General features: G+C 39.5%; 1 long non-coding RNA gene across 1 annotated transcript in view; it reads left to right on the forward strand.

The window, feature by feature from the left end:
- Positions 1 to 13,196, forward strand: part of LOC146585967 (uncharacterized) — a 48,125-nt gene that overhangs the window by 28,356 nt on the left and 6,573 nt on the right. The gene's annotated exons all lie outside the window — the stretch shown is intronic.

Genomic DNA, 13,196 nt, shown 5'->3' on the forward strand with positions numbered 1-13,196 from the left:
CCCAGGATGTGCGGATAAAGTTGTATTCTTAATCATTTGGGTTGCTTGCTCTGTGCCTGGAACATTCAGAACAGGTGTGAGAGACCTGGATTCTCTAGTTTGTGTGGTTCAGAGCCTAAAATACAGATGTTTWTCATCATGTGCAAGTCTCCTGCCATTGTAGTACTGAGTGGTTTCTGTTCAGCTTTTCATATGCATGTGTTCATATAAATGTAGACTGGCTTCACTTAGAAATGGTGAGATGCATTAGAACAGTCAGTAGCTGGGTGGTGAGTGCACTGGCCAGTGCGTACGCTGGATTTTGATGCCTGGGCTTCCAAATCACTGGGGAGCAAGATTCTTTAATTCTGTCTGTCTCCCTCTTGCATCTATTCTGGCCTCCAGTGCACACAGACACCTACTCTGGTCTTGAGGAAAAATTCCCAGAGTAACTTGTACACTGCTAAGACATCTTAAAAGACTTGTAATTTTCTGTTTAAGAAGTTACTGAATCAATACTTAAAGGCAATACAAGGTCTGCAGGTTGGATGTATACTTATCCAGGAGGAGATGCAAGTTGCTGACATGTCATTGACTGTGTTCAGGTAACTTCTAAATGTAACTGCATAAGAGGCCCCAGTCCAGAAGGAAGGACTCCAAGGGTTGTATCTTCATTTCTAGGCTACAAGGTCATCTGGCATCTTGTATGTTTGGTTTTCAGAGGTCTCCATGTGTTTTTATCTTCCTGTCCTGTTACATTCTCTAGGGCTGAAGGTACAGGTTGCGTGTTGCCTCTCAGAAGCAGGGTTTGTGTAGGAGAGAAACCTTGAACTTCTCAGACTGAGGGCAGGTTCTAGCTGGGAAGCTGTGTGTAAGAGATTGTAGGTGAGATTGCGTTTAGAAGTATATGATGAGATAGGCTGTTTTGAGACCTGAACTGCCTAAAGTCTGCTTGAGTTCTCTGGTCAGTGTGGTATCTAGTATCCATCTTTAAAAGTTCTGTATTTATAGAGGAGATAGAGCAAAGTGTATTATTGGAGCTAAGGATGTTATACTTAGTCCTCTTGATTTGATGTATTTGGAATGGGAAATAACCTTAAAAGATTAAAAGATGTTATAGAGCTAGACCTTACCAGGCTGAGTGCCAAATATTATTGGTTTGATGAATATTCTGAGAAGTCCTTTAATGAATCTTGCTTGGTTAGTATTAACCAAAGTGACCTTCTGAGTATAGTTTTAGAAAATACTTTTTTCATTCAGAAGTTTAAGCACATAATTGGTGTTATTCCCCCTTTTATTTTCTTCTGTCAGTAGAGCTTTGTGGTTATAACTTTGGACTAGGTAAATTTACTTCTGTAACATATGCCTGTACAGTTTTCTGTTTAGAAAGGTCATTTGAAAAGGTAAGTTTTTTTGCTGTGATATGAAAATTGCAGGACTTACTGTTTGCAGTGCATTAGAGGCTTTCTGTACATCTCATCCATTTCCTTTGCTAAGACTAAATCATTTTTCTGGACATAAACATTAGAAGACTTATAATGAAATCTTAGAAGACTTATAATGAAATCTCATTTCTTCTTAGACATAAGTTATCAGGTCCATGAGCTTTTATTACTTCTACCATAATTGCCTGTTCCTATTACCTAATTCCATCTAGATTCTCACTATTTTGGTGTCTAAGGAATTCTTTTACTTTTTAAGTAAGTTTTGTGTTCAGAGCATTATAGAGGATATATAGCTTTGTTTTGGTACTTTTGTTGCTACAGAAAAAAGTTTATTTGAATTTAGTTTAACTTCTTCTGAAGACTGGGTCTTACATTTATTTGAAAAGATGAAACTGGCCAACACTGAATTGGGATGAATGAGGTAATCAAGTTGTTACTGCTTTTGAAGCCCCTCAGTTGAAGTGAAGTTTCTCGTGGGAGCCCAGCTATCACAACAGCAGGGGCAATTCAAAGAAAAGGTTGAGCTGCTGCTAGAAATGTAGCATGTGAGCTTATTTGAAGGAGACACTGTCTTTTGACTTATCTTTTGAACAAGTTTTTCTTGAGTTGTTTTTGTRAACTACTCCTTTTTTAATCTAATCCTGAGCATTTTGGAGAGACACTTTTAAGTATGGTTAAATAGAAAATTGAATCTTTGGATGCAAGTCACTGCAGTTAATGATTATAGATGTCTTCATGCTTCCAGCTGTTAGTACTTCTGAAGCTCTTAAGAGCACAGACTTTTGAATGCAATTTACTGCTTTATTAACTAACAAAATGGTAAGTTGATCGTGATCATGTATAGGTGCACTGTCCTTGAACAAAATTTTCCTTTTAACAAGGCTGCTTCATATTTAAAGAGGAGAAATTCTTGTAGTGAAATTCAATTTCCATTATTTTTTATTTGAGCAAGATTACCAATTTTTTGAATAAATAAAATAGGTTATAGAAAGTTCAGTTTGCTGGCTGGTACCACTAGGCTGTAAGCTGTTCATCGCAGTGGGCACGCTTTCATGTAGAATATTAACAAATTTGCTTAATCTCTGCCATTGTTTAATGGTGCATTAATTGGATACAGCTGAGGGAAAACTGAGAATTCTGTAAGTAAAGTGCTGTTTACTTTCATCTAATAATGATCTTGATGTACTATGTCATCTTCAACAGTTTTTTCCCCTAATTAATTTTGATCTGAAGGAGACAGATGTGTAGAGCATCTGACTGTTTTTTCCATTAAGGTTTTTCTATTGCATAGATAGTTAATCCAGACTATGATGATGATGGGATGCTTGCCAATACTGTTTTATGTGGATTTGTGAGTTCTCTTTTTGGGGTAATATTTAAAGGACGGGGTCTTGAATTTCAAAGTAAGGGAGGAAGTTTTTTTTTTTTTTTTTTTTTTTTTTAAGCAAAAAATCGCCCCTCCCCCCCAAGAAGTATTATTTTTTTGGTATTTTGACAAGGAAGTTATAGAGGAGAAGGGATTATTTACCTGAATTGCAATTAGGGCAGTTCTTGAGAAATTTATTCAGATTTACAGATCATAAACCACTGCAGTTTTCTAGTACAACATGTAAAATGCAGGCCACAGGACTTACCTGTATTGCTTCCTTCTCAAATTATAATATATATTTTAGAAATTCAGGCAGTCTGTTTAGAAGTCAAGTAGCTGGAGAAGCCACCATAACCCCTGTTGGTCATACCCAGAATCATTTCACCTTTCTCTTAAAGTAACAGTCCTGTTGCCACATCTGTTTTCTACATACGTTCTTATCAACTGTTATGAAATAACTCCTTAGACTCTGAGTGTAAAATAGACTGACGTCATTGGTGTCCTGTTATAGTAATTTTGCAAGTCCAATGGCTTTTGTTAATACTTTCCATATTGGCTTTCAAGTTAGTTAAATGGGATAATACTAAGACCATCTTTAATATCTGGACCTTTGTATTTTGCATTTTAGTGCRTTTTGTTTAGAAAGAAACAAAACAGGGAGTGTCAGTTTAATTGTGTGATCATAAATGCATTTTTTAAAATGATTTTCCTTAAAAAAATGTAGCTGATTTTTTTGGGGGGGAGGAAGGGGTTTCTTATTTATAGTCAATGAGAATTTACTTCTGTGCAATCTAAAAATTTGTTCTTGTGTATTGGGAAATGCATTGTTATAAAAGGAAGATTACTGATTCTTGTGAGTATCGTGCGTGCATGGTTGTGCATGTATGTATGCGGGCACTAAAGCTGAAAGGTTTTTTATGGAATGCCGTTGCCACACAAGTAAGCCAGTTGTCCTCCATGTCACCTGTGATTTAAACTGCTGTGCTGCACCACAGGCTGTTGTATTCTCTCAAATTCAAGCTTCCCTTGTTTATTCAGGAACCTTCTAGTCAGAGGTAATTTCTGAGCTAGAAGGAGAGAAGGCTGGGATATGTGCCATGAAGAGGAATCTCCATATTGGTGATATTTTTTTCTGAGATCCATCCTACAGGCCTCTTCACACTGTGGGTGACTCCAAGCAGGGCCTTGGATTATTTGGACACAGATTGCAGAAACATAAGGAAAACGTGACCAGAAGACTGCTCTGYCAAGGGCTGTGTCTTGTCTGTACAGTACTTAGTTTTCCTATAGTGTATATTATTTAGGTCTGCTTTGTGGGCATAGCTCTAAGGGATAAGAATGTTTGACTTAGGCTCACATTTTCTCCGTTTGAAGCCATATCAGATGGCTTCCTCTTCCCTAAGGGTCTGGTAGCATGTGACACAGCCACTAACACAATTGGAAAAGCTGAGTGGCAATTGGAGGAAGATCCTTGGATAAAGCCATAGAGATAAATAGAAACGTATTCTGGCCAAGTAAAGAACTCCAAATAGGTTAATATAGAGAGTAGACAGTGTTGCTTCTGCTGCAGATGAACAAGACTTAAGAAAGGATGTAGGAGGGTTAGTTTGAACTAAGTGAAGCTCAGAAATTACCTTTTGATAGGAATTTCTGGTCAACTTGAAGTAAACTTGCCGCCAAAACTCTTTTGTATGGGCAGGTTAGTCACAGTGGCCTAAGTTTTCCCCAGTCATTCTAGCTGAAGTAACAGATGCAAGAAATTCAATTTCCTAGAGGTAGAAGGGAGTAAATGAAAACCAAAGACTTAAATTGGTATTCCTTTGAAGTCAAGAGAGTAAAGTTAAGGTTTCTTTGGTGAGTTCCTTCATTAGAGGAAAAAAAATCAAAGGAAGATGCTAAGGAATGGAGCTTCACTTAGGTGGGTGTGAAGGAAGTAGGGGAAGGACTAAGATAGAAATTGTAGTTAAATGTACATTCAGTGAACTAATGGAAAGTCTGGGACACCAATATACTTCAAGAGCTTGTGTGGAAGAGCTTTTTTTTCTTTTTTCTTTCTTTCTTTCTTTTTTCTTTCTTTTTTTTTTTTTCAGGGAGGAGGGGTCGGGCTGCTTGTCCATCTGGAAATTACACTAGGCTTATATGAACTTCTGGTAAAGCTTTTCCTGTTGTAAATTAGGACCCTCCAAACCATGTAAGAGCAAGTGTGTTGCAGCCCTGGGAGCCATGAACAATCACTGCCATGAGATAATTAGTATTATGCTAATCAGTGATAATCAATGTTATGCTGAGAGCTTATGCTCAGCAGATGACTGACCACAATTGTAAGTCCTTTTCAGTTGTAGYATGTCAGGATCTTTTATTCCTCTGGTTAGAAACCAAAGTGTTGTGTACTAGTAAATCAAGTATCTCACAGAAGTCTTCTTTCCTTTGACCCTGTTACTCTTATGATCCAAATTTTTAACCTTACTGTAAGTTCAAATTAGTGTAAGAAAGACCTATATTCTGTACATCTATGACTGATGTTAATTATCTTGACTGTAAATAATTTTCTTGAGTTCTACATTACAATTTGGATTGTCACCATTTTTTTTGTTTGTAATGGAGTAGTCTTGGCTTTCTTCCAATCTTCTAATACTTTCCAGCATTTTAAGACTCACTATGATTAAAAATTGATGGTCTACAGTATGGCTTATCCAACTTTAACTCTTAAATGTTGTTTGTCTATCTGATCTGCAGGTTTAAAAATATTTAGCTTTAGTGGATGATGTTTTAACATCTCTCTTAGATCGTGTTGGAATGCAGAGAATTTTCTACTGTGTGAAAATCTGAAAGTTCTTTTACCAATTCAAGAAAATATTTATTGAACACTTTTTCTTTCTTCTTTTTCGTTGTATGATTATTGATTATGTCATTTCCACTTGTAAGGGTTCAGTAACAGAGTGGAAGTTAGTTTTTTGTTTTGTTTCACTACTAACAAACTCCCTTTTATCACCTGCAATTATATCTACCATGGTCTTCCTTACCCCCTGTGTTTATTTGCTTATCATTTTTTTACAGTTTATAACTCATATTTTATATAATGAAAGACTTTATTGAAAAGAAGTATAATGTGAGCTGGCTGCTTTCACCTTCCCTCTCTGGCTGTGTTTTTCTTATGAACAGTGGAGCCAGGCTTACAGTGTGTTGCTGCCAAAGGGGGGACATCTCATTCCCTACCCCTCGCTGCTTTTCGGGGATTCCTGTTTGGTGTTTGCCAGACCTTGTTGCAAGCTGGTTCAGCTKGCTAACCCAGCAAAAATCTTATTTTATTTTTTCTGAATTAGGCTTATGTCAGGTTGGTGAGTTAAGTTGACTCATAAAAAGATATAATGCTTGGCTGTGCTGGGACAACATAAGGCAGGGTGGTGGAGTGAAGAGGAAGAGCGTGACCTCTGCCTTTTGGCAGTATTGGGCTGTTCAACTGGTCCATCATGAAGCTATAGCTGAAGCCAGTTTGATTGCTTTTAATAGTGTAGTCTTTCCAATCATGACATTGTTGCTTTAAAAGCATCCAGAAAATCTAAGAACTGATCTTTTGAAGAACCACCTGCACATACTATTTGCTTAAACCTTGTTATGAACAACAAATGTAATCAACTAATGGTAATTTCATTGTCTTTGATACTTGGTTCTGCAGCACAGCCAGCCATCTTAAGATGCAGTCTAGTTTATGATTGTTCGATGACTACATCAGAAAGTGTTTAATTTATATATATTACTTACTACAGCTTCTGTGCTGTGAGTTTTGAGCTGAATTTTCAGCACTGTAAATGATGATCTGATCACAACCAGCAAGTCTCAGGGCTTTGGCAGAGTTCAGGGTCCTCCTAGAGGAAAGCAGCTGCTATTCAGGTTTATCAGAGCATGATTTTTGAACTCAGGAAACTGACAGAAGGAAGGGAGCCTCCAAGATCAGGTATAGCTGAGAACAGAGGATTCAAATGTTAATGGTATCTAAGTAAAGATTTAAGTAGACTGTAAGCAGTTACAGTAAGTGTGGTCCCTACCAGCAGCCCTTTGCATTTCTGATGCAAACACAAAACTTGAGCATGCAAGATCTGGAAATATGGTAGTTTATTCAGTTTAAATGCCAGTTTATTCAGCTCAGAAATATTACCACATCTGTATTTAACATATTCCTTGCCTTGCCTTTATTACTACAGTTGTCACACTTGGATTCCAGAGGTGCCAGTGTAGAGTTCACAAGATGTTGAGAGTATTCTCTGCAGAACCAGTGATGTTTAGGAAGAACGCTGAAAGATGTATCTGATGTGCTCTAACATTCATCTGAATCTTTATTTGAGAACTTCTGGTTAGATCTAGCTATTGGGTTGAGAACGACTTCTTCAGGGTAAAACTCTGCATGGTTTTTGTTCAAAACTGGTGTCAAGGTTAGAGTCACCAAATTAAGAAAGATGTGACTTGTTTGTAACTTGTGGCAACTGTTGGGTTTGTGACAACTAGGAGCCTGAACTGTTGCTGCCTAAACATCACGTAAATAAACTGCTTCCTGACACTTCTTGACAAAAACATGTCATAGAATAGTTGGGGTTGGAAAGGACCTCTGGAGATCATCTGGTCATATAGTGTCATTGCAAGCCTGTTTTAAGTTGGATAATCCCTTGGAGGAAAGGCTGGAGGTGCTATTTGCCAAACTGTTGATCTAAATTTTAGTACATCTCTGTGTGGTATCTGCTGGGGATCAGCTGGAGAAGGAGCTGCAATCTTGAGCTATCTAGAAATGTTAACTGGTCAGGGAAATCTGGAAAAAAGGAAGATTTTCCTTTGGTGAAGGAGGATCAGGTTAGAGATCTTTTTGGCAGACCTGACATCCACAAATCCATGGGCCTGGATGGGATGCACGCACAGGTACTGAGGGAGCTGGCAGATGTTGTTGCCAGGCCGCTCTCCATCATCTTGGAAAGGTCCTGGAGAACTGGAGAGATGTCTGAGGACTGGAAGAAAGCCAGTGTCACTCCAGTCTTCAAAAAGGTCAAGGAGGAGGACCCAGGCAACTATAGGCCAGTCAGCCTCACCTCTGTCCCTGGAAAGGGGATGGAACAGCTCATCCTGGATGTCATCTCTAAGCATGTGGAGGACAAGGTGATCAGGAGTAGACAGCATGGATTCACCAAGGAGAGCTCATGCTTAACCAATCTGAGAGCCTTCTATGATGGAATGACTGGCTGGGTAGATGAGGGCAGAGCAGTGGACATTGTCTGCCTTGACTTCAGCAAGGCTTTTGACACTGTCTCCCATTACATCCTCATAGGCAAGCTCAGGAGGTGCAGGCTAGATGAGTGGACAGTGAGGTGGATTGAGAAGTGGCTGAAAGGCAGAGCTCAGAGGGTTGTCATCGATGGCACGGAGTCTAGTTGGAGGTCTGTAGCTAGCGGTGTCCCCCAGGGGTCAGTGCCGGGGCCAGTCGTCTTCAACTATTTCATCAGTGACCTGGATGAGGGGACAGAGTGCCTCCTCAGCAAGTTTGCTGGTGATACCAAGCTGGGAGGAGTGGCTGCCACACCTGAGGGCTGTGCTGCCCTTCAGAGAGCCCTGGACAGGCTGGAGAGCTGGGCAGAGAGGAACCTCCTGAGGTTCAACAAGGGCAAGTGCAGGGTCCTGCACCTAGGGACAAATAACCCAATGCAGTGGGGTAATAATCAGTGCAGGCTGGGGGTGGRCCTGCTGGAAAGCAGCTCTGCAGAGAAGGACCTGAAAGTCCTAGTGGATAACAAGTTGACCATGAGTCATCAATGTGCCCTTGTGGCCAGGAAGGCCAATGGTSTCCTGGGGTGCATTAAGAATAGCGTTACCAGCAGGTCGAGGGAAGTGATCCTGCTGCCCTACTCATCACTGGTGAGGTCACAGCTGAAGTACTGTGTCCAGTTCTGGGTTACCGAGTACAAGAGAGACATGGAGCTACTGGAGAGAGTCCCGTGTAGGGCTACGAAGACGATGAGTGGACTGGAGCAGCGCTCTCTTGTGAGGAAAGGCTGTGAGAGCTGGGCCTGTTTAGCCTGGAGAAGAAAAGACTGAGAGGGGAACTTATCAATGTCTACAAATACATTGAGGGTGTCAAGAGGATGGGGCCCAATTCCTTTCGGTGGCGCTAAGTGACAGGACAAGAGGCAGCGGGCACAAACTGAAACATAGGAAGTGCCATCTGGATATGAGGAAAAAAATTCTTTCTTTACTGTGAGAGTGATGATAGAGCTCTGGAACAGGTTGCCCAGAGAGGTGGAGTCTCCTTCTCTGGAGATATTCAAGGGCTGCCTGGATGCGATCCTGTGCAATGTGCTCTAGGTGACCCTGCTTGAGCAGTGGGGTTGGATTAGATGATCTCCAGAGGTCCCATCCAACCTCAGCCATTCGCTTATTCTGTGTGATTCTGTGAAATAAGGATACAGGTTCCCTGCTTTTCCSTTGAGGAAACTCATTGCTGCTTGCAAGCAAAGGTGGATGCCTAGTGGAGCTATGTTCCCCACACTTGATCAGCACAGCTTGTTCAGCAGTGTTAAGTCAGTCAGTCCCAGGTCACAGCTACATGGACAGAACAGCATTTCTTGCAAGAGAAGATAGATACCCTGCTTCTCTTTGTTTATTAAAGCTTTTAGCTATTGGGAAAGTTTAGCATCTCCTTAGGCAAGCAAGACAAAACCATGGCTTTAGTGCCTCATCAGCTTGTTTTGTAACTATTTCAAGTCAGTTATGGCAGAGTTGAGTGTTAGGTACATAGCTACCCTTGCCAAGCTAAAGCATAAAAACTGCAGGGAACACTGGAGCCCACATTTGTTTTTTCACATAATTTCCCTGTTCTGGCTCCTGGAAATGTGATGTTTGCTATCTATTACTTACTTACTTACTTATAAAAGATATGTCAAGAGTAATATTGTGTTCTTCTGAGGTGGTTTCTTGTCTTAGGTATACCAGCTAGGATTCTGAGTAGAGAATCTTCTGCATGTGGAATCTTAAATGAAACCAAATTCATTCTGTCACTTGGGTTATCACATTTTGTTTTCTCCACTAGAAGTGGATAGTCAGCCTGTTGAGTGACTGAGAACACTGAAATGTGATTTCATCAGGAGACAAGCTGCAGCAGCAGTTGGCGCATAGATGGGAATAGGCTAGTGTGACTTTAGGGACTAACTGTGAAGATGGCAGATCACAGAACATGACTGTCCTGTGAAGGAGAAACGCAAGTACTTAGTGTGTGTGGTCTTGAGTGCAGAAACTGCTCAGAAGCATGAGGGGGGACTGGTTCACAGAGGCTGAGGGATTCTGACATGCAGAAGAGAAACATGCATTCATGAACAAGCTGTGGTGCTTAGTCAGGGTCTGGCTGTTGTACCTGTTTCGACTCTTTCAAAATCCAGAGCCCTTTCGGGCTCTAGAGGACAGCACAAACAGACGGTATCTAACAGCTTGCTTTAAAGTGTTCATGCATCTTGCCTGAATGCAGTGTTTTTGTTAGCAGCACTAACAAGCGAATGTTTAATAACTCTGTATTAGTGATGACTATTCATACACCCTAGCAAGGACAGCAGTGGGGAATGGGAGGCTGTGGAAGCTGTAGATATTATATACAGGGAGTGTATCTAATAAAAAGGCAGGAGGCAAATCAGCAACTATTGTAGAAATGTGCTACTTCATTTAACCATGGTGAAGAAAGAACAGACCAGAAGACTATGAGAGTCATCACCAAACACATTGCCACTGCTAACTTTCAGCAACAGAAGTGCTCCTTTCCCTGAGTCAGGTTTTCTGGAAGGTGGATTCAAAGGGAGAGTGGGGGGGTACTAAGAGGATGACATTTAATGACAATTTGTATGGTAAAGTTGTCCTGAGTTACAGGTGTGGGAGGGAACTTGTTATTATTGACCTGTTTTTTAAATAAACATGTTTTAGGAATGAAAAAAAAAAGTTTGAGTCATAGAACACACAGCTGTTTACAAGAAACGCAAACTGAGACAATGGCAAATAAAAATGTTTTAGATTATTAAAATAGCCATCTCAGATTTAAAAGTCTAAAGAAACAAATATGCATGGATTCAAAATGAAGTGAGAGTAGAGAAGGAAAATGCAGAATTTGTGTATTGTGTGTATTAACCCACAAGAGGCCTTTTGTGTTTCTAAGTTTTTTTTTTTTTAAGAAAGAGTGTGTGGTTTCTATTGGTATTGAATTAACTAAGGGAGAAGTTAATGAACATGTCAGTAAACATGAAGGTCAAATTGAGTTTGAGAAGAAATAGTCAATAGTGTAACAACATGCAAAGAGTTGAGGATAAACATCAAGTTTTCAATTAAGAGACCTGGTAATCAGTGCAGTCAAAAGAGCACCACACAGTTTAATATGCTTATTTGCTGCTTCAGTATCTTGTTTTTGGCTTAGTCTATCCTTGGAAGATTCCTGAGTTACCTTTTTCCTTGCATGCTCTAAAGTAAAATTGCCCTTCCATGACAACTGAAATGGAAACCAATTATCTAAGCAGTTCCAAGAAAACAAAAAGTACACAGATATTAAGATGCCTATCTTACACCTCTCAGACATGCAAGACCTGAAATGTAATGCTTCTTGGCCACGATGCAAGACTTTCTTTCTAGTCAGATGACGAAACCCACCACATTTGTTACTCCCACGCTGTTGGAGTCAATAATCAAATATTTTAGCTCCTTCAAATATCTGACGTAAGTATTGTTTGGCAGTGGTAGTTGATTATCCCTGAAAAGCTAACTGATAATCTATTCAGATAATGACAGACCTGCTGGAGCGGTATGAATCCAGTTTATAGTAGTTGCAAGTAGTGCATGGGCACTGGCTTAAAATAACAAAGGTCAAGCACAATTCAGGTGCCCAAGCTGTGATCTCTGAGTGAGTATGGCCAAAATATGCACAGCAAGCACTAAATTAAATGAGTACTAGAAGGCTTGAGCAGAGCCCTATCTGGATATCCCCAACCAATAACCAAGGATGCTGGGTGAGGGGAGGGAAAATGGACTGCGGTGAGTGGTGAGCTCTCCTTGCAGGGTCTCTTCTTCTGCCATTGGTGAGGTAGAGTCCTGGGCTAGGGGGACTCTAGGAAGTGCCCAGGTTCTGCATTCCTGCCTTACAGTAGAAGACAAGAATTAAAGCCTTGGACTATACTTTCCAGCATGACAGGAATGGTACTAAAATGATGCTCAGCCAGCTGAGAAAGTCAGTTTAATAAGTTACAACTTATTAAACTGTAGAGTCTGTGGGATTAAGGGGGAAGCAAACTGGTTCAGTATGTATTTTGTTTCTGTGCTTGCAGCTTGGAAGGAAAATTCTAGGCAGATGCTTCTGGCATAGACTGTGAAAATAGCACTTAAGTAATTGTTCTTTTTGGACTGATGGAACATAAGGAGTAAGAAAGAGTTACTTTAATCTTGCTAATGATTTTTCCTGTGTGTAAAACAGATATGCTTAGAAAGTTAGGGAATATATAGCATTTCACAGCATTATGAAATTTAGAGAAAGCAGCTAGATGCTAGCTAATGTCTACAAAGTTAAGATTTTTCAGATAAACAGATCTGCAGTTTTGCCTAATTTAAGTTATTAGTTAGGCATACCAATTTAGCAAAGTTGCAAGTCTTTGCAGAAATCATCTTCCCACTGATCTTATGTGGTACTTTTAAAATATATGTTTATGTTATCTCTACCACCACTTATCACTTGCAAATCAATTAGCACTTTGAAAATATTCAATACAGGGACATTTTTGTTCTATTATCTTATTGCCTGGAAGTTCTGTGGCACTGATTTCAAATATAAGCAATATAGGTCAGTATTTAAATTATATATTACATGTTTATTAYGGGTGCAAAATTCTTTAAAATTTACATTTTACGAAAAATCAGAAGTATTTACAATTTTGTAAGATAAACTTGTATGTTCTAATTTACAGTCTGACGTAGTAACAATCCATAAAAATTCAGATCCTTTAGAGTTGTGTTTACAAATTAATTTTCTTAAGAGGAGGCAGCTATAAAGGATATTGCTGTATACACAAGCAAGAACCAGCTTGCTACATAGGTTTTTTCCATCAGATAGCTACATGTACTTTTTACATTGTTTTTGAATTTCTTTACAAAAAGTTTATATAAACTTGTATGGCTTCAAAATTGTAACCTGCACCCAATGCAAATGTATGTTTAATCACCTGAATGAAGGCTAGTTTAAAAGTGCTGAAACATAACTACTTCATTTAACTTAGAAATGAAAGTAATACTTGATTAGAAACAATAATATAGTTTTGGGTGTTTTCGGTAATAAAACATTGTCATGTTAAACAGTTTGATTGCAAAGCAGATTACAATTAAGATTCCAGTAAAGACTGTACCATTTT

The sequence above is a fragment of the Rhea americana genome, unplaced genomic scaffold, assembly GCF_003343005.1.
Source record: "Rhea americana isolate MKP2758 unplaced genomic scaffold, rheAme1 scaffold_74, whole genome shotgun sequence".
NCBI lineage: Eukaryota > Metazoa > Chordata > Aves > Rheiformes > Rheidae > Rhea > Rhea americana.